Genomic DNA, 11,215 nt, shown 5'->3' with positions numbered 1-11,215 from the left:
TACATGCTTCTACAACCTTTTTATATCAGTCAAATGTATAGTATCAGACAAAGAAAATCTAATATTTAATTTATTGTGAGAACAAAAAATACCCAAGCCGGCCTGGCCTTTATCAGCAGATGCCATCCACCTACAGCACCGGCAAACATGCCGTTTAGCCACATGTCCTACGCTTTAGTCCCGAATCCATCCGAACCAAAACCACAATTAAATGAGTTCAATAAAAAAATAGTCAAAGAATAAATTAAGATTTCTCTTTGGATGGATCAGTTTACTCAAATGACAATAATCTTTTATAACTAATAAAAAAAATGTGTTCAGCAAAATGTTCCTCTTTAGCTTAACTAAGCCTAGTGCAGGCGCAAATAATAAATAATAATAAATGAAATAAAATTGTAAATCCAACATGAAGAAAAAGAGTGTTAGGTTCCTAATTATTTATCTGTCATGTTCTAAACTACCATAAGATAACAACAATGAAAGCTGTCACCGGTTTGTTCCTAGCGTTCAATCCGACATGCACACAGCTGATGAGGACCCACTTCTTTACTGCTCTCGATTCTCTGTGTTGCGATGTGTTTGCTCCGAATAAACAACCTTGTATGATCAGAGCCAATAAGATAGGCTAGCCTTCACCAGAATTGATTCATAAATGCAAAACATATTCATTTTTTTCTTTATTTGCGGGTCAGCTCTGTTCAGAACCTGTGGAGTCTCTATTGTAACAGCTCTGATTAGTAGATGTGGGTCCTGGCAGCTGTCACATTGTGAGATTTTCATTCTAAATATCTGACACTGCCAGATATTGATAGCAGGTTAGCTTTGGACGCAAGACGGTAAAAACTGTGTTAAAATGTATTTAGCATGACACTGGAACACACAATATAGATGTCTCCTTTATAATTTCACTCTTGTCCCACGCTGTGATTGGTCCAGTCTGTTTTAGGACAAAGAGTATGGAGCCTTACTAGACTGATTTAGGCCCGTGTAAGTCAGTCTGGCTGTCCAGGCTAACAACTCAGGCCGACCGCAGACCGCCACTATCAGCTTTTCTTCCATATTCGATGAAAACAGCTATGTCTCCCCTGCAGTCCTTCACCCAACATCACAGCCACATCCAGTTCCTGATTGGTTGTCGCAACAAAACATAAAAGTTCAGCTTTTTTAATTACAGCCACTGTCGCTTTGCATCCATCGCAGGTGTCGTGTCTTTCTGGCTTCACTTTAATCCCCAAAATCACAACTTTTACATCGCTAGAACCACATCTGTTGCCTTTCTTTGCGTCACATTGATCCTGTGTTGAACCGGTGCATGCCACATTCGTGTCTGGTGTGAATGCACCATTAGAATAGCATGCTCCATGGTAGCTGTTTGTCAGATGTTTGCAGTAACAGGTATCATGGTTTAGGTTAGAGTCTGTTTTTTTTTTTTTTTCTGAAAGAGTTTGGTGAATTAAGTTTTACTTTGTCTCTATTATAATGTTACACTTTCTTTGTGTAAACTGATTGGTGTTTGGTGTTGAAACTACCAGTGGTCATTAGTATTTTACATGTCTGAATGAAAAATAGGCACATCTAAATCACAGTGATGCTGCTCCAATGCAAATTAATCCGATTTGAATAATACTTGAAGTAAGACAAACAGTTGGAGTGGACAATAAAAACCTGGTATATTCCAATGCAAATAAATCGGATTTGAATAATACTTAAAGTGTAAGACAAACAGTTGGAGTGGACAATAAAAACCTGGTATATCCGTAACCATTGAGGAAAATCCCTGAATTCCCATAGGAGCGACACCATAGGACAAAGCTCTGATAAATACTATGGTTAGTGTGGATATTTTTAAATTCATTTATAATACATCATAGTTATTTTTTAAATGTCATTTAGTCATTTACAAAAGGCAAGTTATTGAAATTTGTTAAGGCAAGGCAAGGCACATTTATTTATATAGCCCAATTCAGTACAGAGACAATGCAAAGTGCTTTACATGATTTAAATATAGGGAAATAAAACAGGATAAAAGCAAGTAGGAATAAAATGTAGAAACAAAATTGTAAAAACAGTTGGACTAAAAATGTTGAACTAGTGATCTTTCAGTAGAACAATTTAACTAGAACAGTCGAAGGCAATCCTAAATAAATGTGTTTTTAATCTTGATTTAAAGGAACTCAGGCTTTCCGCACTTTTACAGTTTTCTTGAAGTTTGTTCCAGATAAGCGGAGCATAGGAACTAAATGCTGCTTCTCCATGTTTGGTTCTGGTTCTGGTTCTGCAGAGCAGGCTGGAGCCAGAAGACCTGAGTGGTCTGGATGGTTGATACACTGATAACAAGTCTGTGATGTATTTAGGTGCTAAGCCATTTAAGGATTTATAGACTAACAGAAGTATTTTAAAGTCTATTCTCTGAGATACAGGGAGCCAGTGGAAGGACTTTAGAACTGGGGTGATGTTCTCTACTTTCTTAGTCTTAGTGAGGACGCGGGCAGCAGCGTTCTGGATCAGCTGCAGCTGTCTGACCCACTTTTTAGGCAGACCTGTGAAAACACCGTTGCAGTAATCAATTCTACTAAATATAAATGCATGGATTAGTTTTTCCAGATCCTGCTGAGACATCAGTCCCTTTAATCCTAGAAATGTTCCTCAGGTGATAGAAAGCCGACCTTGTAATTGTCTGTAGATGCTTTTGGAGGTTCAGGTCTGAGTCCATCACTACAACCAGATTTCGGGCCTGATTAGTGGTTTTTAGCTGAAGCGACTGAAGCTGTGTGCTAACTTTTGATCTCTCCTCTGTTGGTCCAAATATTAATACTTCAGTTTTGTTTTTATTCAACTGAAGAAAATTTTGGTACATCCATGCATTGATTTCTTCTAGGCATTTACTCAGTGCCTGAACTGGTTCATAGTCACCTGGTGACATGGTGATGTAGAGCTGTGTGTCGTCTGCATAGTTATGGTAGCTGATGTTGTTGTCTTTTATGATCTGAGCTAGAGGGAACATGTAGATATTGAACAGGAGGGGACCCAGAATGGACCCTTAAGTGTGCTGCTAAAATTAAGCACTTTCTTTTTAAAAGCCGGTTGGTAATGATTTATTAAAAATATGACTTTAATTTAAAAATGATTCCAGCCCAGTAAACATGTTTATATTTTAATATGTTGTGCTTTTCCAGTTTAACTGGTGAAGGAAAGATAGGAAACAAAATTATGTTTAGATTAGGGTACAGACTGATTTATAATTTTTTTTTAAAAAAATGCTTCTGATGTTGGTTTCTTTCTCAGATACTATGATAAACCTACAGTCATCCAACAACAGCTCCCTTATTCAACCAAACTTTACCTCCACGGTTTACTCTTTACATACGGATGCCATCTGCTTCTTCCATGGATGGAGCTCTATCATCTTCACTACATCCAGAATCACTTACATTTGCCTCCTCCTGCCTCTCAGTGTCCTCATCCTCTACCAGGGTCTCCAAACATGGAGGAAAAATCCCTCCTATTTTTTTACAGCATCAATGAGCCACTATGACTGCTTCACTTACAACACTGTCATCATGCAGCTTATTGGTGTCGTTGGCTGTATCATCTGCTCTTGTGGTGTCTTCATGAAAAATTTTAACATCACAAAAATAGGATCATATATTTCCTTTTCAAAATGGTATGGGGAGGTTCTCTTTCATGTTCTAACATGTCTAGAGCGCTACATTGCCGTTGTACATCCCATTACCTACCTGAGCCTTAGAAAAGACCGAGGAATCCAAATAAGAAATGTCACTGTTGCTTTTGTCTGGATGCTCTCCTTGGTAGGAGTATATTTGTATGACATTGAAGGTATAATATTTTGGGCATTATCTTTCTTGATGTTGGCTTTAGTGATAATCTCTTTCTGCAGCATTTCTTGTCTCTGTGTTTTGATCCGTCCTGGCCCAGGGGAACGAGGTGAAGACAGGAAGAAGGTTGACCAGTCAAAGCGGAGAGCGTTCTTTGTAATTGTTTCAACTCTGGGCGCACTGATGTTGAGGGGGGCTTTCAATGTGACCTTAGAGGTTGCGTATGCTTCAACAGGACAGACGAACTGTGTTTTATTGACATCTGTTTATTGGTTTCATTTTCCTAGCAGTTTGGTGCTACCCATTTTCTTTTTATACAAGAGAAAATAAGTTGTACTGAAAAATAGGGATGTCAAATAATGATAGATTGGTGACTGAGTCTTGAGTTGATAAAATATATATAAAAAAATTTCTTCAGTCTCAAATGTTCTTTGTAAATGTGAAAAAAATAAACTTGGGTGCATAGAAATGTGACACAAAACTTGGATAAAAAGCTGACATCCTTTATTGTGTCTAAACTTTTAAAAAAATATATATGTGTGAATACCAGATGTTAAGTTAAACGGTTTGTTACAGGACCAAATGTTCTCACTGAAGATGTTTCAAAACAAATAACAAATTTTAATACACTCCCTGCATTCTGTTTGTTGTTTGGTGTTTTAATATTAACACTTGTTGAGGAACACACACTTGTACTATTATGTGCTGAACCTAAATGCAAATGGACTGAATTTGTATGGCCACATCGACATGGGCCAGGAGGTTGCTGGAGTCAAACCCACAACTTTTGAATTGCAAGAAAGCCATTCTTCCCACATGTTGTTGAATATTTCTTATGACTGAACAGCCTTTATTTTATACGAAAAGATAAAACTATATAGGCATTCATCCTTAGCCCCTTTTCCACCCAGAGTCCCGGGTTTTAAATGTATGGAATTTATTTATTATATTTATTTTTTACCTTGCTAATTTTGTGATGCCATGTAAAATTTGCTTCAATCTACCTAACGACTTATGAGGAAGTTGCAAAGAAAACTGCACTATACCTCCAGTCCAGTGGGTGGCAATGTTAAGAAACCAAAGGCATCACCATCTGTTTCCACCCTCAGCTCAAGGTGTTCGTCTGTGAAGAGCATTTTGGAAAATGCCAAACATCCTGCACGGTGTTGGGCCCTAAGCATATCCCCCACCTGTGCACATCGGACCCGCAACTACCTGAGCCACTTGTGTGGGTTGAAGACTCCGTCTCATGCTACCACTAGAATGAAAGCATCACTAGCATTCAAAAGGGACCAAAACATCATACAGAAAGCAACTGAGAAGTGGTCTGTGGTCACCACCTTCAGAACCACTCCTTTAATGGGGTGCCTTGCTAATTATCTCTAGTTTCTATCTGTTGTCTATTCCATTTGAACAACAGCAGGGTCAATGACTTTAATGGTCAATCAGTGTTGTTTCTTAAGAGGACAGTTTGAGTTCACAGAAGTGTGATTGACTTGGAGTTACATTGTGTTAAGTGTTCCCTTTAATTTTTTTTAGCAGTTTATATTCCGACTTTGTAGCAGTTATTCAACAATTAAAATTGCTATCCCACCAGGTTACACATGTATAAGTCAATGTTTTATCATATGAGCTACAGCATATAATGGTCCAGATCAGGGGTTGCAAACTACGGCTCCAGAACCAGATGAGGCTGCTGGGACCTTCTACAAAGGCTCTTATATAGAACAAAACTAACCAACTTGTATTTTTTAATATAGACTAAAAAAAAATTTTCATAGAATAATTGCATTGCATATTCACATCAGAATGACACTAAAGGCAAGGCAAGTTTATTTATATAATACTTTTCAGTAACAAGACAATTCAGAGTGCTGTACATGAACAGAAACAACATTACATACATAGGAAAAACCAAGGGATCAGCTAAGTAAATCTTTGACTAGACTTCTTTTATACATTAACATACACAAAGACTTAATTGTTTCTATTAATAATACAACATAAAGTATGTTGTTGGGGATTTCCGATATAAAGTAATTTTGTCAAATCTTTCCAAAGCTGCAAATAATAACTAAAGGTATAAGTAAATAACTTATTTTGTTTCACTGGAACAAGCTTCATCACTAAAAATCCAAAGCTTAATTGTTTATATTCATAAAGCTAAAGCTTGAGGTCTCAGATCTGACCTTTCTGACACTACAGCTAAAACAGAGGAGAAACAAAGGAATAAGGTAAGTAAATCCTAAAAGTACATATAATATTGTTTAGATCTATTAATCGTGACATTTGGTGAGAAACAATGGCTTTGACAATTTCCACAAACAACAATAATCCCATAGAGGACCGATAGATGCAAAGGTTTTATTTTAAAATCTTAAAAAAAAAAAAAAAATGCTCGTTGTCAGCTGTTCTATCCGCTGAACCTTCTGACCTGGTGGTTCGCATAAATCCAAAGAAAACTTTTGAACACCACTACCTTCATTCATACCATCTGTTGTTAGTTTGAGATTTTCTTCCAAATGTTAAAATGATGAACACAGATAAACCTCAGACTGGCAGATCTCTGCTTTGCAAAGACCCGCCCTACTCTCGTTGTGATTGGCTAATGTCCTGGCTCTGCCAGGTTTCATTGGTTGAGCGCAGCTTCTGTTTAAAATCTTGAATAAAAAGTCTACACGGAACATTTTGCGCACATTTTCCAAATGACGGAAATCCGTTGCAGCGACGGAGAACTTTAACCCCTGATCTAATTAAAAAGTATTAAAACAAGACAAAAAATAATAAAACTGACTTCCTTCCAGTATTTATGTCATTTATTACACTTTTATTTAGAAACAGGCAGAACATGCTCTATTCACATGGTCACAAGTGTATCACTGAGTTAAAGGAACAATAAGCAAGATATTTACTGAAAAATCAACCTAAATTATTCTCATTTGTCACCTGGAATTGAAACATTCCCTCTAAACAATCGGTCCACTCCATCATCAATGTTTTTGTTATGATTTCCTGTCAAGTAAAAAGAAAAAAAGGTAATGATGAACAGTACCATGTAACTCATATTCACATAAGTAATTGGCATGAAGAAATACATAAATATGCAAATAATGTATTTTTACTAATCAACTAAACAGTTTGACCACAATTCTGATTATTTATTATTATTATTATTCACATTTCATTCAAATGCTGAGAATTGAATGCCAAACAAGGCAATCCCATTAGTCTTTAAAAAATAAAATAAAAGTTTTGATTGGTACAACATGAACATTGTAATTTTGAAAAACAGTTAATAACAGTCAAGATGCGTGCAGCAAAGTCGTGTCCTTTTTGCATAAAACAGCCTGTGAGTTAAATCACATTAAAACACTGTATTTTAGTTAATTCAAAATCCCAGTGAGGTGCTTCATAACCCGATTCAGCGATTACCTGTGAATTACACATAACTCAAGGAAAAAATTATGAAAGCTACATGTTGAGTTTTAGGCTCTTGTCACTAGGTATTGTTTTTGCAGAACTTTAATTTCCCTGTTCTGTGTAGAAAGAGCAAAGGTAAAACCAGACTGCTTGGTAAATTAATACCGGAAGTCAAAACCATTGTTATACATTTAGCACTGTTCCCTGAAAGATCCAAGCCAGCCCAAACCAGACCAAAAGATAATCTCAACATCAGCACTCCCAATATGACCACGATAGTGTGGAAAGCTCTCTGCTTTGATTGGTCGGCCCTCTCCCTGCCCTCTTGCCCTGGGCCTGGATGGATGAGAGCAAACAGAACAGAAACACTACAAAAGAAGACAACTGCTGTGGATAGTATGTTAAAGAAGGTGTCCAAGTGGATGTACTTTCCAATTTTCATATAACCTATAAAGGCACAGCAAAGCAGCCAGACCAAGCCAATGGTGGCGTTTCTGATTCTGATTCCTTTTTCATTCTTCATGCTTAAGTAGGTGACGGGATGAACGACTGCCAGGTAGCGCTCCACACAGGTCAGGATGTGAAAAAATAGTTGTCCATACCCAGTGAAAGAGAAAATAACAAATCCGCTAAAGAAAACTTTCGATTCAGCCGTATAGTTTCCAATGAAGCACAGGATGAACCCCAAAACACCAATTAGCTCCATAACAACCATATGGTATGTGAAGATGTCACAGTGACTTGTCGTTGCAGCTGGGGAGGTGGGGCTCTTTCTCTGCAGCTGATGGAGGCCTAAGTAGAGGATGAAGGTGCAAAGAGGGAGGAGGGTCATCACATGACTGACATTAAAAATGGTGAAAAAGATCTTTCCTGGGCCTGAGTTGAAGCAGTCGTATGGATTATGTGGCTTAGAAATTGAGCTATTGGAGACTGAAGAAAATGGCTGAAAGACAAAATAACATGATAATTACAAGGACTTGCAAGAGTATTCGTTACTTTTTAATGTCCTTAATCCTAATACAAACACTTCAATGCATTTAAGTGGGTTTTATATTGTAGACCAACCAAAACAACCACATATATCTAAAGTAAAAAAAAAAAAAAAAAAACAATGTGCAGTTTGCAAAAATGCTTTCTAAATACAAATCTGAGATACAAATCAGCTTGTGGGTAGCTTAGTAATTTTCTTTTTTCTCTTGTCTGGTTGAAGCATCATGACTTTTGGTTTCATTTTATCCGGTTACTCCTTAGTTTTCACAAAAATTGTCATACTGTTTTGCACTTTTTTCTTTCGAAAATAATATAATATAAATATTTATGTTTTATTTGTTTAATCACAAAGATTATGTAAGGCATAGTAACAGTTATAGAGCTTTCACTTAAAATATTCTGTTATGTCTCTTAAGCTGCATTTAGACCTTATAACTGTGCAGATAGTCGTGATGCATTTTGTTGTATATTTTAAGGTGGAAATTACGTCTAAACCCCATAGGGCTTAACAGATTTCACATAGAAAATGGTGAATGGCTTGTAATACCCTACAGCTAGTCTGACGACCCCAAAGCTCTTTACACTACAATCAGTCATTCACCCATTCACACCCTGACGGTGGTGAGCTATGTTAGTAGCTGTCCTGTAACTGTAAAAGTTATGTTTATAAATATTAACATTTATTAGTGACTAAACAAACCCAATTCCACAATATGCTTGAAAATCCAACAGGGTGTGGTAATTATGATTAATGATTATCAATTATTAATTACAATGAACAATTATTATTAAATGCTGGTTGCCCAATAATCAAAATCCCCTAATGTACTTTAAATGTTTTTGCTGATCATGAGTTTGGTTAGGGATTATTCATCAGAATTTTCAGTTATGACTTTTAAATAATATTCATAATCAAATAATAAAAGTTGTGCAACATCTAATACAAAACAACGTGAAGTATTTATACTGACCTTTTCAGCCATGCTTTGAATGTCGTCCATGTCTATCGTAATGTGGCATAAATAAGAAAGTGCAGAAAGAAAAGAGCTCAGTGAACAAAGTATTTTGCATGTCAGCCACCTCTTTCTTTGCTGGGCCTATAGTGTGACGAATAAATCAAAACCAATTTTTCATGGTCAGCCTTCAATCTATGCAAATCACAAACACAGAAATATTACAGGACATTATTAACACAAATAATGTGAAACACAAAGTTTATCGTTGGCCAGGTTGTGGTTTTACAGCCGTCATTTTGGTCTGAATTTTAAACCACTTTTTCTCTTGATTAATGTTTTTCAGACCTGTGTGATATAAATGAGGCAGGTAGAGGAATAAAAATATGCTTTATATGTGAATCTCTTTTACATTCATTTTTGCATATTATTTGTGGAATAACAAAACATTATATCACTTCAAATTTTGTTCTTTTATCTTTTCACAGCAGAAGGGATCATCGGGGCTCCTCTTCCCTCCATTAAAGACATTTCATCGCAGCGCTGTGTGTCTCGAGCCCGTAACATCATCAGGGACCCCTCACACCCCCACCATAGACTATTCTCGCTGCTGCCCTCTGGAAAGAGGTTCCGCAGCATCCGCTGCAGGTCCACTAGGTTCTGCAAAAGCTTTTTCCCTGCTGCCATCAGACTGTTGAACTGCTGAAGTATAAAAGTGTACCACACTAGATTCGCTGATTTGCACATTTGCACATTGTATCGTATTCTGCAAAATTGATGCTGCACCTTAACCGGAAACGTACTGCAAAACTGTGTACAATGCAACTGTCTACTTTTAAATCACTGCTGCACCCTACTGCATATTTGTCTACATTTGGTTTACATTGTTTACATTTCAACTGCCTACTGTTCACTGCTGCACTTTATCCGGAAGTAAATTGAAATTTATCCTGTAAGTGACTGCGACTGATCACTGCACTTTATCATGTACTGTAATTCACTGCAAGGTATCCTGTAGAGTTACTGCAATATTTCTGAGCTGTGTGAAAAACGAAATTTCGTTCTGTATGCACTCTGTGTATACAAAATGACAATAAAGAAAGTCTAAGTCTAAGTCTAAGATTTGGAGTTTCTATTCTTAGATATGCAGATATCAGAACATCCCAGTTGGAGTGTCTACACATCCGGATTGCTCCCAAAATCTTAGATGTGCACAGCCATCAAAGCAGAAGAAGGTGGAGGGCTGTTGGTTTGATTTCTATACACTTCTGGTTCATGTTAGCACCTAATAACTTGTAACAATAACCATGTGGATTTCTGCTTTTGCCACTCGAACACTCAAACACATCCGGTTGTGTAAAATACAACTGAATTAGTTTTTTGTGTTTGTCATAAAAATAAACTATCAGGCGAGTCATGGAAACAACATCCAGTACACCATTTTAGGCAAAACTAAGGAGTACACTTCAAAACGGGCTTCTTGTAGACGAGATCGGCAGTAACAAAAAATATTTGTTCCCTTCCACTGTCACAATCCCAAGTTCTTTAAGTATTGTTAGGTTCCTGGTTTTTGTTTTCACCTTTTTAGAGTTGTTTATGAGTCTGATTCTGTTCTTTTCTGCCATTTAACATTCACTCTTTCCGATTTAGTCAATAAACGACTTTTCTCAACTAGGCCATGTCATTAAATTAAGGGTGGAGGCTTCCGGGACACTGGGCCCACATGGAAAGAAAAGACAATTAGAAGAATTTTATTGATACAATTATTTTAAAGACTTTGGCGCTCAGACCTCAGCAGGAAATATTAACGCTGAATTATACTTTAATATGCATAAGCAGGTGTATGATAATATGGATATTTCCCCCAGGCCTGAAACTGGTGGTGGAGTGGAGATAGACAAAGTTTGTTCAGTTCATAGACGCTGGTTGGTGAGATGATCTGCTTGAGCTGCATTGGAGGGATCCAGTAGACTGCGTGAGCTGATACCAGTGCTTCACTCAGGGACCCAGAAAGAT

This window comes from Fundulus heteroclitus, chromosome 14 (assembly GCF_011125445.2).
Source record: "Fundulus heteroclitus isolate FHET01 chromosome 14, MU-UCD_Fhet_4.1, whole genome shotgun sequence".
NCBI classification, from domain to species: domain Eukaryota; kingdom Metazoa; phylum Chordata; class Actinopteri; order Cyprinodontiformes; family Fundulidae; genus Fundulus; species Fundulus heteroclitus.
The sequence above is the reverse complement of the archived record's forward strand: the minus strand, read 5'-3'. Positions refer to the sequence as shown.